A 23,641-nucleotide genomic window follows, 5' to 3' on the forward strand; every position below is an offset into this window, starting at 1 on the left:
TAGTGATTTTTGTTTAGTTGATTTGAACGAAGATGATTTATCTTAATTTCGCTATGTTTTCGATGATGATATATATGATAGTATAAAATGAGGATGTGTTTGTTTATATAGCTGCGTTATGTTTATATAGTTGACTTCGATAATGATTTAATTTTAGCGGATGATGTTAATTGGATTTGTTAAGGAGATTTATATTTAGATGATTTCAATGAGTCAGATATTGATTGAGAGGATGACTAGTTCATTTGATAATGATTATTTAAACAATCTGAGGGTCTTCCAAAAAATCAATTTCCCTCGCACCATAAATATCTAAAGGATCCACGGGAGATAGCTACTGAGTTGTGCAACCGTAAAGCGACCATTTTGCAGAATGCTTTGCCACACCTTTTCCATAACGCCATCATTGAAGACGGATGGCCGGCGGCTGTTCTGTTCATCATGGATATTTTCAAACCCAGTCTCATAGATGTCTGCCGTCTGAGTTTTTACAGGAAGAATACAATATTTGACAGATTGTAACAACATCAGTTATTTTCTTTCAAATGAATATGAGAAATAATATGAGATCCATAAAAAATTAAGAAAATGTTCTGAACTTTGTAATAAAAGATTCTGTGATAAATTTTCGCCTTTTGATGAAATTGATTTGTCTTGAATTTTTGTAAACCGATAAATGGCGTTTAATAAAATTATTTAAATAACTGCTGGCTTTAGTTCTTTGTGCTTAAGTTTTGTATATTCGAAATTAATCTCATATGCAATAAATCATCTAAGTAGATTAAATTTCATTACATATTTTTGAATTATTTGCATATTTACTTACCCACCCAAACCTTTATATCTGCATTTCTTGTTATTTACACTTATACATTTTGTCTGGTTTTTAACGATATTTGACACTGGTCTAAAACACAGCGTTGTTCATCGCATGAAAGCATATAAATGGATTGTTACGTAGACGCTATTACTCGATTTTTCTAGAAACTAAACAGATCATATACATTGAAACGCATTTTTATCAAACAAAAATTTAAAGATTCGGTGGTTTGACGTGGTGCTGAATACATAAAACCGTTTCATCATCCGATAAATATTATACTGTTTCTATTGCTAAAAGCGAAGCAGTCAAACAGTTTTTCATCTTTCACGAATAGAAGAATTCTATAGTTAGTTTTAACGAAATGATTTCTAGCTTAAGCTTTCTAGAAACGTTTTGCGTATTCTTTAATGTTGTTTAGGATGAAACATATATAGTCTTGAAGCGAATCAAGAGTAGTTTGAGTAAATTCTAAATATTGCTCTTTAAAACTATCCGTAGAATTTTGAAAGCAAGCACAAATCGCATAACTCTATAAGATGTCACTGTATTTATATAGTAATAAATTTCGAAAATTCGGCTACCAACTTTTTTTGTTTTTTTAGAGTTATAATTCTCATGGAGATTTTATTGACGAAGAATATAAAAGTTATTAGTTATAGAAAGAAAATAATTTAAGATTATATGTAAACAACTTGATTTTCGTAATTCAATCCTTACCGTCATGAAATTTTAAACAAACCATTTCATTCCTCAAGATATATACAAATATATCATTTTCTAAAACGTTTTTTAAGTCGTTATGTCTTGAAAATTTAAATAAATTGGAATCAAGTGTTGCTCATGCCCGCATTTTTAATATTTTTAAAGTAAAGTGAAAAGCAATCCGCCCTAGTATCCTTGTATCAATTTCAAACAAGTTTTCATTAATTTTATACTGAACTCAGTTCATTTCTAGATAGTCATATCTTTGTCTTGTGAAAAGATCCTTTTACTTAATTCTCCGACAAGAAAGTCATATAATTTCTGTCCGCGCGGCCTCTTCTAAAAGTAGAGGAACCTTAACTCTTAATATATCATTAAATAACATTCTTAAAATTCCATAGTCCAGATACAGGAAGATACCAACGAAAATATATTAGAACATGACAGATCAATCCTACTCTCAAAACACTAATTTAAGTTCAACAAATATATCTTACTAAATACTGTCAGCTGAAATATCAGTAAATCGAAAAGGTTGGTAAAACTATAGGTACTGTATTTAAAACACAAAAATCTGCTCTATCTTACATTTTCAGGTTCGTATTTATGTACCCTTGGATTCCGAATAAATTAGCCGTGTGCTTTCTGAATAGAACCAGAAAATAATGTTGCATTCATAATCTAATAAATGCAGAAGATACTATATTTAAAGGACCTGAGAGGGATCAAAGAACCGATTCGAATTTATTTACTCAATCTCTCGAATTTACTATTTACTAATTATGATACTAATTATGATATTAATCATATGGTAATTTGAGGAACACTTAGCTATGTTTCTGCAAAAACTGTGTGTTACTATTGCCTCATGTAACCTTTGTCTAGAACACAGAGAAAGGCGAAATTGGAAAAAAAAAACTGCAAATGTATACTTTTAGCATATTATCCCTGGAGAAATTAACAAAAGAATTATAAATTTTAAAAACATTTAGTGGAAAGATATCGTAAAGTTCCTTAAATCCGATTTTTACAAAATTCGAGGTGCGCTTTAGCCGTATAAACGCAGTTAATTCTTTAGAAAATTGGCCAGAACTTAACTGTTCGTTCATTATATCCAGGCCCTTATTATAAATTGAGTTTGCTATTGCGAAAATGAAAAAACTGCGAAAACTTTCATTTAATATATGTTATATATATAAATTTTTATGATTATCTCCCACGAAAAGAAATTGTGAAAATTAAAAGGATTAAGGCCTTTTAAATCTTAAATTACCAAGTTTAATTAGTTTTATCTATATACGTAGATAGGCTGATAAATATAATGATATATATATATAGCTATATATTAGTGCCTAACTGTGATATTCAGCAAATAGGACATTATACTTATCTATTGTTTTCAAATGTGTGCTTAACATATCTTACAGAGGCTACCAATTAAATATTTGATGATAGGAAGGTAACACTAAGCTAGTTTGCTTAATAGGTGGGCTGTCTGTTTCAATGCAGAATCCAAGAGAGAAATATGCAGGAAAGATACCTCTTCCTCGTGTTATTAGTTTTATATGAAACCTATACCAAAAGCCAGTTTTCTAAATGAAACATAAGGTGCAGGAATTTAAAGTTGCAGCATTTCTGTACATAAAATTTTGACGTTCTACTGCTGAACGCTTTTGAAACGTACGTACATATGCAAATGTATGTACGTACGTACATACAGATGTTATGGAAAATAAACTTTTGAATCCATTTTATATCCAATTAGAAAATAAAAAGTGTAGTTTATTCTGTCCGCAAATTAATGTACAGATATCACGGATATACACTGGTGTGCAAAAATTAAGGACGAAGTCGAAAAATTAGCATATCAGCTGAACGAAGAGGCTGAACGAAGAGGCAGAGCGAAGAGGCAGAGCGTAGAGGCAGACGTAATGGGGGAGTGTGTGAGTAGTATAAAGCATGTTGTCGGTGTAAGATCAGTATTTCTGGCAGAGAGATTGCACGCCGTATAGCAGTTAAAATCACACCGAGTTGCTGCCTCAGCGAGAAATGGCGAATAAACAATCTGTTAGACGACATCTGGATGCTTTTACCCGAGGTCGAATCATTGCGAAGTTGTAGGAAGGCCGCAGTGTGACAAGTGTGGCTGCAGAGTTCGGAATTGCTCACAGCATCGTTTCACGACTTTGGAGACAATTTCAAACTACAGGAACAGCTATCCGGGGGTTTAGTAGTGGTCGTCCACGAGGAACCACACCCGCAGATGACCGGTATATTGCCTTACAGGCCAGAAGAAACAGGCGGCAGACAGCGGGAGAAATCGCTAGACACACGACACAGGCGGCTGCACGACCGATATCGCGTTTTACTGTGGCCAGCAGACTGCACGGTGGTGGTCTGTTTGCACGACGCCCTGTACGGTGTGTACCTCTAACGCCTGCCCATCGGAGAAGGCATTCTCTGTGGTGCCGGGAACACCGGAATTGGAGAGACAATGAATGGGGACGAGTACTCTTTACAGATGAGAGCAGATTCAGTCTGAGTAGCGATTCTCATCGCATACTCATCTGGAGAGAGCGGGGAAGCCGCATCTTCGACGCAGGTTCAGTCAACGGGACCCGTTATTGTAACGAGATTCTTCTTCCATATGTGCGTCTTTTTAGAGGCGCTATGGGTCCTCAGTTCCTTTTCATGGACGACAATGCACCATGTCATCGCACAGTAGCTGCCGAACAGCTCTTAGAGAGTAAAGATATTGAACGTATGGATTGGCCGGCACGATCTCCGGATCTCAATCCCATCGAGCATTTATGGGATTTTCTAGGCAGACGCTTGGCAGCTCGTACCTTACCACCAGTAACGATTCCGGAGCTTCGATTGGCCCTGCAAGACGAATGAGCAGCAATGCCTCAACAACTCATTGACACCCTCATTCTCAGCATGGGCAGACGCTGTGAAACCTGCCTAGCAGTTAGGGCAGATCATATCCCCTATTAAAGACCGGATGTTTCTTGCTGGGCACGCATCACAGGGATGTTTCGGCCTTCAGTCGCATTGCGCTCCATGTTATGTTTTCAATGAAGCTTCTTTTTATCCCTCTGATTTTTCTTTTAGTAAGTGTTGCTTACATTACTCATGTCCTTACGTATTGGGCATCTTACGGTATTAAATGTGTTGCTTTGGAAAGCTTTTGTACAAAGTTATATTGAAAAAACCGTCTCGTCCTTAATTTTTGCACACCAGTGTAAATCGTCCAAATAGATTCCGAAACAGTCAAAATGGATATTGTTTTTTAAATATGATAAGTTTAGATTTTCGCGATTACAATATTTCCTTTACTTTGCATCAGGAAGTAAACGGTAAAGGTGAAAGAAATGTTAGGTTAGTTTAGGGTATTCGATAAAAGTAAAGCAGATGAGAGATATTTATTGTCATGCAAATGTAAAATAACCTTCAGTGCGCTATACAGCACTAAGAAAATAAAATGACAAAATACATAATTACGCTTTCAGAATTTAGAAAAACTCTATAATTATAATATTTATTTATTTGTTTCCAAGTTATATTAACATAATATTTCTGGAAATTTTATGCGTGAAGAAATCCATTTGCAAAATTAATCAGAACAATCACTTTATACGGAGTTATAAAATAAAATTCGGGCAATTTAAAGTATAGTGCGAAGTTGAATAAGAATTTATTACAAATCCACGCCCTAACGTTCCACGTAAAGTGTCCTAAAGTGACCAAAATGTTGGATGCTTTTAGTTTTGAAGAGAAAGGAAATAAACCATAAGGAAAATTTGATTTGATTTTTAATGACTATCAAATTAAGAAAATATAACCCCTACTGGATTAATTATACAGCAGGTAGCAGCAGGCAGGTATTTGTAAATATTAAAAAAGTATGCTACTACAAATAATTAAGGAAATACAAATTATATAGACTAATAAAATTTATCTAGAATTATATTCCTACATGTACATATCACATGTTAAAATAAGTTATTATATAAAAATACGTATTTAGATAGACATACATTCTGTGCATAAATATGATACTATAATTAGATTAAAACCGGTTAACAGTTAGAAGTCTTTCACAACCGCGAAATATTCAAGAATGAAATATCGTGTAACAATCAACATTTAGTTTAGAAATTCCATTCAATTTTCATATTGTAAAAATCATTGTAAGTGCGAAATTTCTTCATTGTGCCTAATGCAATATTTTGCGTTTAATGCGTTTTTGATGATTTTATGATCCCGAATTATATTGCTGAGAGATATTAATACTACAGTTGCAGATATACTTAATTTGAGAAAGGAGTCAAAGCGACTCTTCGTTTGTAATAGTTTTGAATTATTTCGATTATTTCGGCGTTCCTATCTCTGAAGTGAAAGTGACTTAACTCGTTCAATCTTGACACGATAACGAGCAATTAGAGTGTTGGTGCTTTTTCTACCAAGGAATAAACCGTAAAGAACGTGTTGTGGCATACTGAAGCAAATGCCTATCTAAACCGGATAGGAATTACTGTGTCGCCAAGAAAGTCTTGTTAACGATAGCCAAAAGCCGCAGAACATTCGCACCATTAACTCTATGACAAAAAATTCCTGTTTCGCACAGATCAGAAATCGCTGGCCTAGATCTTGAGGGATATTTATATCTTAACGATTTTAAAATATACTCGAATCAAGACATTTCTCGCGTCCTGAAAGATGATTCAACGATTAACTGCTACAGCGAAAGTGAATATAAGATACTTTTATCTCATTATTTTTATCTCATTTATTTTTTTCGAAAAAAATTTCGACTTTTAAATAGAGTGATGAAACGATATAATTCCTTTGAAAAATGTTACCCTTGACGTAACATATTTTAGATATACAGTACAAAGTTCGAATTCCGGACTCGTCGGGACTTCGGCGATTCCGAATTTTTACGGATATGAAATAATCAATTTAAATCTGGTAAAGAACAATTATGATCTAAAGGGTATCAAAAGTTTACAAAAAAAAAGTTTAATATATATTTGTTTACTTTATTAAGCATTTCTTTCAATGTAAGTTGTTTAAGTGTCTTCCACAAAAAATTCAACAAGCTCCTTTTTATTTTTTCTTATGTCATATAGAGTTGACTTTCCAATGCCATACTACTCGCATAATTTTGAGACGGGTATGTCTTCATTAATTTTTTGCAGCAATTCCACTGTTGTGTCTTGCGGTGTGGGTTCAGTGAAGTGCATGACGCAACCCAACAGACTAGTTTACGGCACAAACATTTAATTCTAAGTCATAAGACAGCAGCGATGCGCTATTTACGCAGTTACATTACATTCTCTTCTACTCTCGTTCACAGAGGTTCTCAGGCATATAAGAGTAATGATAGTCTCGAAATTAGATGCTACATCCCTCCCCACTTATTTACAGATTTAATCTCCGAGGAGCTTTGCGGATGCGCGAAGATCATGTAAGTTCTGGCTGGGGTTGCTGCAACTCTTTATCAGAATTTACTGGAATGACTGGCTCAGTTTTCCTTGGAAATGACGATGTTTCAACTCCGGCTTAAGTGTGCACAGCTTTGTTCGATGTCCTTGTCCGGAGCCTGTGGCTTCACGTTGCCATCTGAAGTAGTAGCCATACGAGGCTCATAGATTACCGGTGCAGATGGAACCTCGCTCCCTACCGATCTGATCTGATCGACGTGCCGGCGCAGTAAAGTTCCTTGAACGTCAATTATATAATGCAGCGCTCCATCCTTGTTTGTCACTCTGCCAATTTTCGATCGGGAATTTCCGATCTATAATCCCGAATGGCAACTTTTTCTCCGATCTCAAAATTTCTGGCTTAGAGATCATAATTATTCCTTCGGATGCGTTGTTCCACTCTTCAAGATTTGGAACAACTAAATCAATTCGAGTTCTAATTTCTCTTTTTAAGAATAACATTGCTGGACTTGACAAGGTTGCCATGTTCGGTGCCTTTCTATAATTCATGAGGAATATGGCAAGTTTTTGCTTAATATTTCTCGGATAACCTTGCATTCTACGTAATGCTTGTTTAACGGTGTAAACGTACCGCTCTGCTCGCCCGTTACTTGCTGGTTTAAATGGAGCATACGTTTTGTGTTTAATTCCAGTATTCCTTATAAAAGTTTCAAATTGCCCGATGTGAACTGAGGACCATAGTCACTCATTACTACTAAAGGCAGTCCGTATCTTGCAAAACAGTCTCTCAAACATTCAATTGTCTGAAAGGAATTTGTTGACTTTAAGGTATACACTTCGAGCCATTTAGAATGTGCGTCAATGATAATCAAGAACATTCGTTCAAAAATATGGCCTGCAAAATCTACGTGAATGCGTTTCCAAGGCGCACTTGGATATTCCCAGTGATGGACCCTTGCCCTTACTGGATCTGATTTGAACATAATATAATCAACACAGTTTCTCGAAACGTCTTCAATATCATGATCAAATCCCTTCCAAAAGACGTAAAATATGGCGATTGCCTTCATTTAACGATTCCTAAATGACCTTAGTGTAACTCTTCGAGAATTTTAACTCGGAGTTTTTTCGGAACAACTACCCTCTGACCACTCATTATACAGTCATCGTGTAAGGTGTACTCTGCTTCCATACGTTTCAAACTTTCTACAGATTTTAATTTCATATAAAGACTATTTAATTCTTCGTCAGCTCGCGTTGCCCGAGCTATCTTCCCAGCTGTTACCGAAAGAGTTTCAGTTTGGGAGAGTTGGAATATTTCAACATTATGCTTAAATGCATAAATCTTCGGACTTAAGACGCAGGCGCGACAGGCGGTTAGCATTAGCGTGTTCCTTGATATTTCGAAACGCAATATTAAACTGATATCACTGCATAACGTAAACGTCGGGTGGCTGTGAGGATAGGAAGTCCTCTCTTAGATTTGAAAATAGCCACTAAAGGTTTATGATTTGTCACCAGAGAAAAATCGTCTTCCCTTTAGATACAGATAAAACTTTTTGACAGCCCAAACAATTGACAGTGCTTCCTTATCGATTTGGGCGCATTTCTGCTCTGTGTTAGTCAGTGTCATCGATGCGAATGCTATAGTCCTTTCTGTTCCATCAGACAAAACATGCGAGAGCACTGCCCCAAGACCTACCGGAGATGCATCAGTAGCTAGCATTAACGGTAATGTGGGTTCGTAATGCATTAAAACTCTGTCTGAACAAATTTTCTTTTACATTTTTTCAAAAGCGATTTGGCAGTTTTTATACCAATTCCATTTATCATCTTCTTTTGTTAAATTATTTAAGGGATATGCCAAAGTTGCCAAATTAGGGCAAAATTTGGCATAAAAACTCACTAATCCCAAAAAGCTTTTGATGTCTTGACGTCTTTCGGCGTAGGGGCATTAGCAATTGCCGAAATCTTTTCATCCGTCTTATGAAATCCATCGGCATCAATTTTATGCCCTAAAAATTTAATCTCATTTTGAAAAAATTTACTTTTAGTTAAGTTTAATTTTCTTCTCATGCCTTCCTCGTCGCTAACTGTTGATCAGATCAGATCGGTAGGGAGCGAGGTTCCGTCTGCACCGGTAATCTATGAACCTCATATAACTGCTACTTCAGATGGCAACGTGAAGCCACAGGCTCCGGACAAGGACATCGAACTTATCAAAAGAAACAGAAATTTTGTCTTGTTTATGTTTCGATTTTTCTTGCAATGCCACCATTAAGGCTTCATTCTGCTTTATTAATTCTTCAATTAACTTCTCCATCCTTTCAAAATAAAAATCAAATAACTTTCCTACATTTTGCAGTTTTCGTGGAATCCCCTAATCCAAGCTTCAGTTTTGCTACTACTTACGCATGTAACCGAATGCGCCGAGTCGGGGACGATTTTCTTTTCATCCCATCCTCGTCGCCAACTGTTGTGTCTTGCGATGTGGGTTCAGTGAAGTGCATGACGCAACCCAACACACTATGTCACGGCACAAACATTTATTTCGAACTAACCTCATAAGACAGCAGCGATGCACTATTTACGCAGTTACATTACATTCTCTTCTACTCTCGTTCACAGAAGTTCTCAGGTATATAAGTGCACTGATAATCTCGAAATCAGATGCTACATCCACTTTCTGTTTAATGGACATTGAAACATGGTTCCGCATTGTAGATCCTTTGGCAGCTCCAGAATTGGAAACTCTTTTCGACATAATCGAAAGTTTAAGCTTAGTTTTATAAATTTGCCGTAATAATAACAGTTTGCAAAAAAATAATCAGCTGAATCAAACTAGAAGATTAAGAAACAGCGCAGTCAGCTACATTAACTGAAATGCCTTAGAATTCAGTAAAGGTATTTTTAGCCTAGCTTAATAGCTTACGTCATACATTTATACATTATTGGCTGTGTATCACAAGATTGGCGACGAAAGCCAAGTTATTTCGCTAAATTTTGTCTTGCTCCTATTGCCTACTAAATTAAGCCTGAATTGTATTAGTTTAGTTATTTCTATATCTATATTTATTTCTTGCGCATGCTTAAAATTAATGTGAGTCCTGAATAAATAAACTCCCACATATACTTAAGGCTTTATCAATGGCCGGCGCTAAATACCGCCTGTCGCAGTCTCTACGGATCCTAAATTCTGGTGCTTCCCCAAATTCCAAAAATTTCGTCTTCCCTAAATTCTGGCGTCTGGTGCCGACACATTCTGCCGAATGTTCTGGGTTTATGGTGAATAACATATCAGTTATTCTTAATTAAAATAGCACTATATGTATTTTGGCCTATGAGTTTCATTAGAAAAATCTATTTTTAGCAAATGAAAAGAAATTTTTGTTGACTTTTTCCTCGTCAACATTTCTTAGAGCATTTCAAAATCTATAATCATCGCCAAGCGTAATTTTAGCATAAAAGGTTGCCATATACACGTTATTTAATTGCTAATATAAAAAAAAAGTTTAGACTTCACTGCATGAGTTATTACTGAAGCTGTCATGTCTTGATAAACGTGCGTTGATGAAAGCAAAATATAATAAATAATGACTCGCCAGGTCGGCGTCAGGGTGAATGTTTCGGTTTGAAATGCATGACAAGCAGATACTTACCTAATGAGCCAAATTATTAATTTCACAAATTTATGCTTACATAATTGTTTTCCCATAACGAGGTATTTTAATTAGTGCCTAAGTGAAATTAAGAATCGGAATTTTTAAGTGAAAATCTCCACATGTTTTATTATGGAAGGAAAAATCAAATGCGCATGTGTAAAGCATACAAAAAAAAAGTTCTTTCCTTTGAGGTCCGGATTTTAGATCATTCCGGATAATGGACATCCGAATTTCGGACTTTGTACTGATGTATATTTTGCAAAAATTATGTACTATCTTAAATTGCGATAATTATTATTATACATACCCTGTCGATTGATTTAAAACCAAACTCCGTATCAACGCTTTGAAACAATGCCGATTAGATCAAACATAAGTCATTTTGAGGAAGGAGTATTACTCAATTTCTCTTGCAATTTTCTGTTTCTTCAATCATACGTGCAAGGTTTTTAAAACATTTATTCTTTCACTCTGTTTGTAACTTATAAACTGGGAAATCTTGGGCATCCCTTTTTTAAATAGTAGTAAATAAACATCAATTTGAAGTTTTTTTGCGACAACAGAAGACGAATTTTGATTTGGTCGTTATTGCTGTAACGACCTAATCCTATTTCCGTATCCTAAGTTCCTTATTGTATTTATATTATTTTATTGACTTCATTTAGGAGATTTTGCATAACATTTCTATGCACTGATAAGCAACAATAATTATTCGGTGACAATGATAATTTGCAACGAATATTAAAATTTGATGACAATAATTAATTAAATCGATTATGCATGTCATTCTATGACAACCTGCAAACAAATTTGATCACGAGACTATAGTATATCGTACACACCAAGTGAAGTTAGGGTCGTATTACAGCCATGCATTGCGATATTTAAATTACAGCATTCCGAGCCGTAGTTCGAGACAATTTATGAGTACTGCTGCTAATAGTGTTCGAAACCCTTACCTAATTCTTCTGAATTGCAATTTGATAATTCCTTTCACATCAGGTAAGAAAGAAGTTGATGTGATGAATTTCAACAAAATTATATGCAATGAATAGCAGAATTACTTACACTGGAATATGAGATACCAAGAGCTAACAAGAACGACAAATCGTTGTTTGCAGCTCTTTTGTCTGACGCTTGTTTTTCAGCTATCGAAGCTATCCATAAAAAGAAAAAAAATAAAGTTTAGTTTCACATCTAAAATCGTGAGGAATAATTTGTTTAGTGTGAAACATAATTACATGTACATATGTTGTATGCGTAACCCTTTTTTATTTGCATTAGGAAAGTCTAAACGTTTTTAATGGAAACGACCGAGACTTTTCCTTCAGTGTAATTGAATTTTTTATCTAAATAAATTCTTAATTATAAAAGATCATATAATTTTCTATTCTAACACACACTATGTTGTTGCTAGAATCAAATGTGATATCAAATATCATAAAAGTGTTGTTATGTCCAGAAAGCTGGTTTTTGTTTATACGTTAATTAAAAAGCGTTCTGCGCTCATTAAAATTGAATTCTTAAATGACCTAAAAATTCAATAGGAAAACAGATTTAAACAATGGATTACTTCAGTCAAATGTGATTGTACTCGTATCTAAACGTATTAAATTGTTTACAGCATTTGCGGATAGTCAGGAACAAAAAGCGATCAAAAAGAGATACTGTGCTTTTAATACTTCTTTTGTTTTCGCTAATTTTTTAAAACACTTAAGTTATCATATAAATCTATATTTTGAACAACCACTCCGTTCAGAGAAGAACTCTACGAGGAGGTAAATTTAAATCCTGTGCGGAAATTGCCGAAACAATGGATCAGCCATCGGCTCAGCATCCGCAGTCACCAGGTTGAGAGCACAAATAATAGTTAACCGCGCTTGAATGAAAATTTGATTAGCCACGTCAACGGAACCCACTATTCCTTTGTTAAAAATATAAGGTAATAAAATAGTAGAGTAAGGAAGGAAAACTTATTCAACATATACACATGGAAAGAAGACGATATAATTTTCTCTTGTTGACTTGCTCTTTGCATATGTAGACAGGAGATGCTAAAAATTTACTTGTTCTTAAATACTTGCTTATTCACTCATGTAATATGATTAATTATTTATAATATTATCATTAAACATATTCACAGTGCCCTCCTTTTAAATAATATATTTCATGAATTGTTGAAATGCAGATGCGCACTTCGTATTGTAGAATAAATTTTCTCCGGAATTTTTGTTCCAAATCCTGGTAAATATCTCTAAAAATTGAAAGTAATGCACATTGCCATATATAAATGTAATGTAATGTAAAATAATAAACATTCCCATGTTCTGTGCGCGCATCTTACACTTCTTCTTAAGAGTCGCTGAAAATAAAATGAAAACTTTCCATGATTTGCTGCTACTTTTTACTAGAAAATTTATTTTTATTTTTGATAGGGATACTTGAGAGAAGTAACCGTGAGGTAATCTTCTTGTATCTGTCTCGCTCCATCCTATGCTGAGCATATCGCACTGTATGGAGCCTCCATATGAGGCATAACGATGACTAATAGAATGGAGAACCCGCTACACTCAGCACAAAGACCTTTCTTCCTAAGCAATTCCCGAGGGTATAAAACCTAGCCTACTAATGCTCTAAATGATATCAGGACTGCCGCCTCTGCATCTCTTAGCTCAGCGCTAGTGCTGAGCAAAAGTGCACGCTAGTGCGAGTGCAAAAGTGCGTGTGCTCCGACTTAAAGAGAAAACAGGTTTATGAGATAGGACATATGCATATGCCTCGGCCTCGAGCCTTCAGGTAATCCAAGACACATATAGTAAAATCCATTCGTCAGGGCCATACAAAAACTCTTAATAATGTCATCAAAATACTATAAGCCTGTACGCCAGTGGGTACTTGCTAACACTGTAATACTGGGTAATGAAATTTCAAATGCAACAGCCAAAAATGCAGCAACTGACCCCCACGTTCGGACGCTTGATGTGCCTCTCCCGTGCTCGATCATAAAAGTTGAGTTCGAGACAGAATTATTGAAGCGTTGGCAACATCTGTGGGAGACAGAGACTACTGGCAGAAGAGTTTACATACTTGTATTTTCCCCAAACGTTAGCCGGCTTCTAAAACGTGGCTCGCCTCAATTTACTCAGTTTCCAACAGGGCATGGCTTCTTCATGACGTAACTGCATCACCTATAAACTTGCCACTATATACAAGTAAAAGAGACAACAATGTTTTTACTTCCTTGTACGAAGTAAAAAGGAAGTATTGTAATCTCGAAAGTTTCAGGCAGCATATTTCTGCGAAAATATCCATTTTGACCGCTATCGAATGCAATTTAACGATGTTTTTGCGTGATATCTGTACTTAAGGACAGAATAAAATACTCTTTTCCTTCAAAAAAATTATAAAATTGTTTTAAAATTAATTCTGAAGAGAATTTTTCGTGGCGTCTGTACGAACGTATGTACGTACGTATGTATCTCGCATAACTCAAAAACGAGTAGCCTCAGAACGTTGAAATTTTGTATATATGACTGCTATAACATGTACATGTGCACCTCTTATTTTGGTTGCAATCGGCCGCACCAAACGTATATAAATATATTTATATATATATATCCACTCTGTTACCCGGCTCAGTGATCTCAGTTTCTTTACTCTTATATGTTTGTAAATTGTACATTTTTTTCCTTAAAAATGATTGAATTATATTGTTTTTATCTTCCGGTTAAGGATTTTATGCCTTTAGTAAATCTGTGTGCAATATGTTTAGAATTATCAGCAATTTTAAAGTTGTTTAATTGCCGCTAAGCCTGTTTTTAATGGCGGCCATTGATATTTACATTTGAAACAGGAGACTAGTGGATTTGTTGCCAATCTAGAGAAACTTAGCTATGCAACAACAAAGATAACGCGTTGATTTTTTATTGCCAATTAAATCATGCTTAATTCTTTCTGGATTTTTTTCGAGGAAATAAGCGTTTGAATTTTACTTCGTAACCTTTAATATAGATATTTTGAGCTTTTATGTATTTTTGCCTTCTCGCGAACTAAGAACTGAATTAATTAAATGAGAAATACTCAATCGTCTGTGAAAAACTGTTTCTTTTTTGTTTTATTTGCTTAATTTCTTTTATACATAGTTCTAGCTTTATTATAGTATTTAAATAGAACATGTGGCAACGATTAGATAATTCTTTAAATGATATACATTTTGTGCATTCTGAGTTATAATATGAATGAAATATAATACTGTTAAGTAAACCTAGTGCCAGAGTGTCACTATGGTAAACAAAGTGAATTTTTAAAGAATGCATTTATTCTATTGTGTTTTATGCGCTGTCGACGAAGTAGGTTTAATTCAATCTAATAGGTTTAAATAAAATGCAAGAAAAAATGCGTATACGAGTAATTTAATATTCCGTACAAGGAAGACATGTGGCGTACACATCAGATTTTTTTTATTGGCTCATCGCAACAATTGTCTGAATTCAGCATTATTTGTAAGCTATCTGTTTCTTACATAGACTCTTTTTCTTCTAAAACTTTTAAGAAGCACGCGTAATTTCAGTTACGCGCTTTTTTGCCTCATCTTCATGCTCTAGGTAGCAGAAGACTGCAGTAGGGCTATTTTTTTCTGAGTCATAAGTTGTGAAGCTGTAAGTGGACAGTTTTGAGTTGTAGTAAAATGATTAAACTTCACTACATAATGGTGGCCAGAACTGTTTGCAAATTAAAGAGTGATACTAGTTATGAGGTTACATGAGCTTCATCCGTTCAAGGTCGCGCAACATGGCTTGTCCAATAGTTAATCCCCATCTCCGGCAAGGGTTATTGGGCTCACAAGGTTACAAATAATGCTGAATTCAGACAATTGTTGCGGTGAGCCAATAAAAAAAATCTGATGTGTACACCACATGACTTCCTTGTACGTAATATTAAATTATACGCATTTTTTCTTGCATTTTATTTAAACTTATTAGATTGAATTAAACCTACTTCAACGACAGCGGATAAACCACAATAGAATAAATGCATTCTTTAAAAATTCAATTTGTTTACCATAGCGACACTCTGGCACTAGGTTTACTTAACAGTATTATATTTCAATCATATTATAACTCAGAATGCGCAAAATGTATATCATTTAAAGAATTATCTAATCGTTGCCACATGTTTTATTAAGCTTCACGCAGGGCGCGAAGCGAAGCGTCGAAGTACTGGCTACCACGCCAGCCTACTCGGAAGGCCGAAGCCACCTCTCTTTCAGGAGAGTATTGACTACCCCTTTCGGCACCAGGCAGCCGCTCCGTGTATTTTATGCCCCACTGTCATCGTATAAACTAAACCAGTGTATACAACCTCAGCAGGGTAAGTGAAATGAGGGATTAATGCAGTTTAATCAAATCTTCATGGCTATTTGTTTTACTCATGTTCATTATGCATCTTCTCGACTCCCGCATAAGATATTGGAAACATTTGCTCTTTGAAAACCACTACAATAGATACACGATTTACCACAGCAATAATTTATAATATTAAATTAAATTGACGATACAGTAAAATATTTTCTGAAACAGTTTTAGAATTAAGGCAAGAGCTGTCTTGTTTATTAATAAATTTTCTATTAAAAAACATTTTTTTTTTTTGGTAAAGAATCTGCTTTATTTACCAACCTGTCATTCCAAAATGTGGTTGAAGCACACTGCAACAGTTTCTGAAATCTAGAGTCTTTAAGTACTGTAAAAAACACAACCTTAAAAATGTAACTTTTGCTTTTCCAGAAATTGAATCTGACTCTACTACCTATTATCTGAAAGTGCTGTGCATTATACTATAACAGCACATGCAATAATCTTAATCCCAATTTGGGTAATAGAAATGCTGCTTGTTAATGAAGGCATATCACTTTTACTTATAGGACTTTATAAATTAAGCATATTAACTCAGCACAGAATTATTTTTTGAGATTATGATACGAAAGAAAAATAGAAAAATTTTGATGGATTTAATTATTTAGTAGAGATTATAATTTTTTGTTATTCGCATAAAACTGTCTAGATGATGTCTGTAAGATATTTCTTACAGAGTTTAGATAAAATATGCTCATTCGAATTAAACTTCGTTTTTATCTATAAACTTGAATATGGCTGAATTATTATCCAAGGTGATGATAAAACATCTGACAAAAATGTAAAGCCAGGTAGAAGGTACCAAAATAAGCAGAACATTAACGGAGTGCTTAAGATCGCAAAAGAAAAGTGTATGCATTTGAAATTGAGCTTGTAGGTTTTGTCACATAAGGAAGGCAAGTAAGAAAGATAGATTAAATAAGTTAAAAGAAATAATTATTTTAATGACTCCACTTTTTGCATTAGTGTTCGAAGCACGACTAGCAATAATAATACAAGATCCACAGCGGCGGTGCATGGATTGGCATACATTAGTAAAGATTTATAGTGAATTTAGTGCATACTTCCAGCAGCAACTGACACTTTGGCACTAGATCTTCATCGCATTCAGTGACGATTACTTTAGGTCATCCTCTTAGAAGAAATCCGTGCATGTCAAATATGGTGGTTGGGATGGCCGAGGAACACATGCACCCGGTCTAATGTAATAACGGCCGTAACTAGACACGGATGGGACAACCTGAGCTAGCAATCGGGTTGCAAAAACATCTATGTGCAAATGGCTAGAGAAACACCGGAAAAAGTTTCCGGCAGAATATTTTGTTGGAAGATGCAGGAGTTTCAAGCGACTAGGTAGAATGGTCCTACTAAGTAGTTTTATTTTATGTCAGCGAAAAAAATAATGTAGACTCCTTCTTGCTAATCATGCGTCCAAAGCTTATCATGCATCCAAAGATGTGGGTAAACTTATTCGAAACTCTGTAAACTTATTCGAACATGCAAATGTGCAGCCCCATTAGTGAATAAGACATACAGAGTGTAGTCAGGATTTGCTAGATATCTGCAGACAAAGCTAACAAACAAAGGATAAGCGTCTGGTTTCAACACCTGCCTTCTCTGTAAATGTTATGGATGCATTTATTTTTAATTTAGAGTCATTCAAACGGTTGGCGTCTCACTCCGAATACATGTCTAACAGCGCTCGTGTTCGTAACAGGATAATTGTCTTCAAATATATAAACTATAGCTTCTTCCACTGCAGAAGATCTGAAATACTTTTCCCTGCTCATATCAGGCCGGTAAGCCCGAAGCAATATAGTCCCGTACATTTCCAGGTGAATACGCTGGAACATTTGCTGATTCCACTGCTACCTGCTCGGGAAATTTTCTTTGTTTAGGGTCAGTAGACCAACAGGGTTACGCTCTTCCCAACATTGACGTCATTTACTTACAGAAGTGGAAGAAACGAAGAGAGTAGGTTACGGCGTTCTTTTTGCAAACTAGTAGTTAGTGATGTCATGCAAGGAAAAACCTTGTAGTATAGCAGCCCTGGTTATCTTTTGACAGCTGCTCTGTTTTCATCGCAAACCCGTAGATAAAATGCATATCAATGAGCTCCTTATTCGTGTAGCAACTCATCGCGCGATATTTATGTGGGAAATGATTTTACGATTTAAGCCAGCGGATCACTTTCATGTGACAAACTCAACAACACCCTCTATCATCACAATGCGTTCTTTTCGCATCCACATTTCAGTCTCTCTGTAAAGTTTTGAAACGTCTTTTGTTTATATATCCAGATATATACGAAGAAGCAAAATTTGAAATTTTATAAGGCTATCCTCATAGTTTACTTAACTTACATTATTATAATCTATTAGTTCGCTGTCTGCCACATATAGCATGTATGGTTGGCGGAAAATCCAAACGTGACATTATATTTGAAAATTTCATCGATATCGATTTTATCACCTGATACAGTCCGGAGATCCACGCAGGGCACCGTCCAGATGAGGTTATCTTTCAATCGCTGAGCCAGATCTTTTCTGATGATTGTAATGTGACTCTTGTATCGATTGTTATACTGCGGAATCTTCATTTATATGGGTCAAAATCAAAAGTCCATTATTGTCGCCACTCATAACAGAAAAACGGAACGCTATTAAATGGGGCTTCTCAATATGTTTGAAAATTCCCTCTGGGAGATATCCACAATTTCGTTTCTTGCCTCCTTGTTGGGAAGAGGTATTAATTTCTGTGTCCTCATGTGTTCTGAAATTCCTTCGTAGGTGTTCTTCACCACTGGAGTTCTAGTATTTTAAAGTCGGTTTGTTCTCATACCTGTTCTACATGAAGGTATTGATTTGCCTGATTAAATTGTCTAGACGAGCAGTCACTTGAGCCACTGGCTCCTGGATCGTAGCGATTCTGATTGGGTGATGGGTTTTAAAAGTTGCTTGATGGGCTGCCTCTTATTTCATGGCGTACTCTATAACGTTTTTTAAATACTTGAGAACCCTCATTCACAGGTCTTTGTGTACCTCAGGTTCTCATGTCCCACCGATGGAATACTGCAGGTATTGTACTTCCAATGTTTCTGTTGGGTAGCCCAAAAGGCGAGATGAGAGAGCACTTTGATATCAGGAGCGAGCTTATGGAGTGTTTCCTTGGACTTCTTTTGGCAGGATTTTAACTGCAGCGTGGTGCAGTCTTTTAAACCGTTATTCCCATGGCTCCAACGCGCCTAATAGAGCATCAAACTTCAGATTTTCGGGTAGAGTTTGAATGATATCCACCACGTCCAATGTCAGAGGAGCGACCAGATTTCTTGGCTTATCGTCGGAATCCTACCCGTTTGCGTTTGAGATTATAGAGAACTCAGTATTGACAGTAGTTCTTTCTATCATATGTAGATAACTTGAGAGAGGGACAGGAAGACAGATAGGTACCACGTTTAAGTCATCAGAATTGAGTTCAGCTTTAATTATGAATACTTGTAAGCTCTTAACTCCCTTGACGACATCTGCAGAAATTCTCATGGGTGTTTGACAGCAAAAACTCTTTCTTTGATTTGTTTCTTGACAGCAGAAAATACTAATATTTCTGCAATTTCTCCAACAACCATATCAATTCTGCCTTCCATATCCTCGATAGCTTTTTCTATTATCCACTTTCCATTTCTTCTTGATTTGCTTCAATTTCTTTTTGGCAGATTCCATCTTTTCTTGAAATGATTTGCCATCTCTTTCCATCTTTTCTCGTCCCGCATTCATAACCTCGGTAACGGAGGCTATTAACATTGGCATTTAGACCTACATCTAATATCTAATATTGTTCCATGCGTAAAATTTGGTAGTGAAGAGAACGCACACAGAACCGACGGTTTTTTGTTAGAATATTTTCCCAAAATGTTTCCTAACATTTTAAAATACTGGAACTTTCCCGAAATACCTGTGCAAGATCTTCCAATTATAATGGAGCACAGTCAATAGTTACCACTTCAAAGTGGTAAAGACGTTAAAGAAAATAGGATGGAAAGCGCATCTAAGGAGCGAAGATCACACTCTCAAATAAAGTCTCTCAAATATCCGAAGTCTACTCTGAACTGAAAAACTCAGAGCTGATGTTCTCTATGGTCTTACATAGTTTTCCTGTACATAGCAAGCTCCCTAAACTGACGAATGTGTTGAATGATACTAATTTTTGAGGAGCAAACAAATGAAAGCATAAGATAAAATGTACCTATTTTTTAATGATTGTCAGACTACAAAATGTAAACAATATTTACTTAATTATATAATCATTAGCAAGCAGATACTTATAAATAATTAAAACAGACTGCTGGCATATATAATTAAGAAAATATAAATTATGTAAACTACTGTAATTTATTTAGAATTATGCGCCTACATATAATATATCGGAGTAATTTATTAGGAATACGTATTTAGATATACATATATGTCTGTGTGTAATATATATATGAAATTATAATTGTATTTAAAGCAGTTAACAGTGAAAATACCTCAAGAACCATGAAAGATTCCCTAAGAATGAAATATCGTGTAACAATAATCAGTTTAAAAATTCAATTTTGTATTGTTGTAAAAGTCATTGTAAGGGTGAAAATTTTTCATTCTGCCTTAATGCGATTTTTTGCGTTTAATGCGTGTTTGAGGATTTTATGATCACGAATTATATTGCTGTGATATATTAATACTGCTGTTGGAGATATATATATATTTTGAAAAACGAATCAAAGTGATTCATTTTCTTAATAATTTTGAATTATATTGATTAATTTGACGTGCACCAGCACAGAAAAGAAAATGGCTTGTGCTATGCTGCGATGGATGAAAAAGCATTTGTAAGTAATGAATGTTATGAAAGTTTCATCATATTTAAATAAATAATATAAACATTATACACGTACTAATATCATAAATCAATACCTTATCGTAAATTTTTCATTAAAAATCACAAAATAGTTTCATTTCTCACTCTATCGCATTTCTTATTGCAGTAAATAAATTTTTTGTTTACATTTTGTAGTTTGCTTCAGATTTGTCACATACTTTATGCCTCGGTCTTTTACTTGTAGTGTTATTGGAAATTCAATTAATTCTCTATTTTTGGTAGTATCTCATTAGGAAGTTCAAGATCAGCGTGAAGCTGGTTATATCAAGTGTTAAATAAACGTTGTTATTCGTCAAATAGTATTAGCATTATCCAGATAGATAAATGTATTTTTTAATTCTTAAAAACTGAAGTTATAAAGATATTGGGATAGTAGTAGGTTCCCTCTAAGGTTTTGAAATGTTATATATATATTAAAGGCATTTTTAAAACAACCATTGGCGGGGAGTCTCGGTGTAATTCTGATTTCGTTTTTACTGTTTTGTGAAATTTACTTTCAGTTTCCTCTGAATTCATACCAAAATTACCTCCTTCGCAAAGCATTAATATTTATTATTTTTTGCTAAAACGTTTACGAAAATATAACTTTGCGAATGCTGAACTCTTATGCATGAAACGGCAAATTTTCCGATATTTGTTTTCCAATTTGTTGCAAAATGTGTATTTTTAAAACACTGATGGGTATGTTCTTATGTCAAAACTCTGGAAGTACCTTCTTGTGTTACCGAAATTTATCGTAACGTAGAACCAATACTGATGTCGTATGCTGTGCAATCAGTTGAATACATTCCATCTTCTAGCTTACGTGTATGTCGTGCTGTACTTAAGCGAACCTTGTTTCTCGCATAGCCATTGCTTCTTCAGACCGAACTTCTCTGTAATGTGCAGCGTCTTAAGTTGTTTATGCGGTGGCAATTTGTTCTGGCATCTACACTCGAATTTAACGATGCTGCTCAGAGTGTTGTGTCCTTTCTTCTACTTGCAATTTCCTCTTCTCTTCATCAAACATATTCTGTTGACGTTCCACTTGTCTAATGAGCCTTCTTTTCGCTTCTGCTACAGTTTCTTGAATTGCTGCTTGTCTTCCGAGCCACCAATCGGTTTCTTCTTCAGTTTCCTGAATGAGTAAGATTTCTGGTCATTCTGCTTGCCTGCTGAGTCTTCAGTCATACATTCATTCGATTTTGAAGCATGTAAGTTTACTTGTACATGCCTGCTGGGTCTTCTAGTGGTTTTTCCACATTTTTCTGTAGCTCCATATAACATTTGTGCTTCTCTTCTTTGGCTTCCTAATCCATCTCCCGTAATGTCGTCTTGCGTTTCGGCATTTTAGTAAATTGAAAAAAATTTTAGTAAAGTAACAATTCAAGAAAAATACGTTAAATGCCTACAGAAGTTTAAACTGTACTCAGGAATTATACAATAAATGAAATGAAATTTTTCTAGAAGAAATTATTAAAATGCACTGAAGAATTGAATATAAAATGAATTGTTAAGTCATTGTACACAAAGTGGCTACTTGCTACCAAAGCAAAAGTTTTAAGTTCCGTGTACACCTGAAGAGGAAATGCATAGAAATACTTCAGTATGAAGAGAATCAGTTCATTCTTTTCAAGTAACCATTGATTAATAAATAATTTTTGATTGCCAAGCGAGGACACAAAGACATTTGAGACTTTAGGTAATACGTATAAAGTCATGATTTAAATTTAATGTAATATAACAAATTTTCAAAATAACAATTAAAGAATTAGTAGCGAAACATAACGTGTCACTTATCGTAACGTGAAACATAAAAGTTGCCAACAACAGCTATTTATTTAAAATATTGACATTAACGAAACATTTTCGGCATACAATGACGTCACATGGAAACGCGTGTTTTGTTCATCTTCACAATATGATCATTATATAATAATAGGTCTCATGTTTGGCAATAGTGTTTTTTAAAACGTACTAATTTCTTCCGAACAAACTCTACGATTTGAAAGCGAGAAGAGGCGGCACAAATAAAGCATTTTTATCTCCTGTAAAGATTTAAAAAGGTGAATCAGAGGCCGATGATAATTAAGTAGAGGCTTTATTAAATGATGGAATTAATCACACACATGGAACAGCACATTTCTATATATCACACCATAACAAAATTACCACGACTGTTGCCAATACAACCTAAGAGAAAAAAAAAACAGTTATGGTTAATTTACAAAGAACACCAAATCATACATTAGGGAGTAAGTGTGATTATTCGCAACACCCTCCCTTAATCACATATGATTTTACATTTATATCTTAAATAACGTAATCTTGGTTTAGCAAGCATTTTGTAAACAAATCAGCGAACTGATTTTCACTAGAAGCATATACAAGATTTATATCATACAATTTTACAATATTCATAATATACTTAAATTTCATATCCAAATGTTTTAGTCTAGCACAATGAGTTTTATTTAATATTGCTTTAATTACAGACTGATTATCCTCATAAACTGAAACTTTAATATTGTCGAATCCTAAAAGTTCTTTAGATACATTATAAAATACAGTTACGTCCTGGATAGCTTTTACTAAACCAAAATTCTGCCTCAGTAGAGGACAGAGCAATAGATGTTTGCTTTTTAACAAAGTCACAGGACAATAATTGAAGAAAATAATATATCCAGAAATAGATTT

This window comes from Stegodyphus dumicola, chromosome 12, assembly GCF_044657685.1.
Source record: "Stegodyphus dumicola isolate Sdum_Otavi_A_Nest chromosome 12, ASM4465768v1".
In the NCBI taxonomy this organism is placed as follows: domain Eukaryota; kingdom Metazoa; phylum Arthropoda; class Arachnida; order Araneae; family Eresidae; genus Stegodyphus; species Stegodyphus dumicola.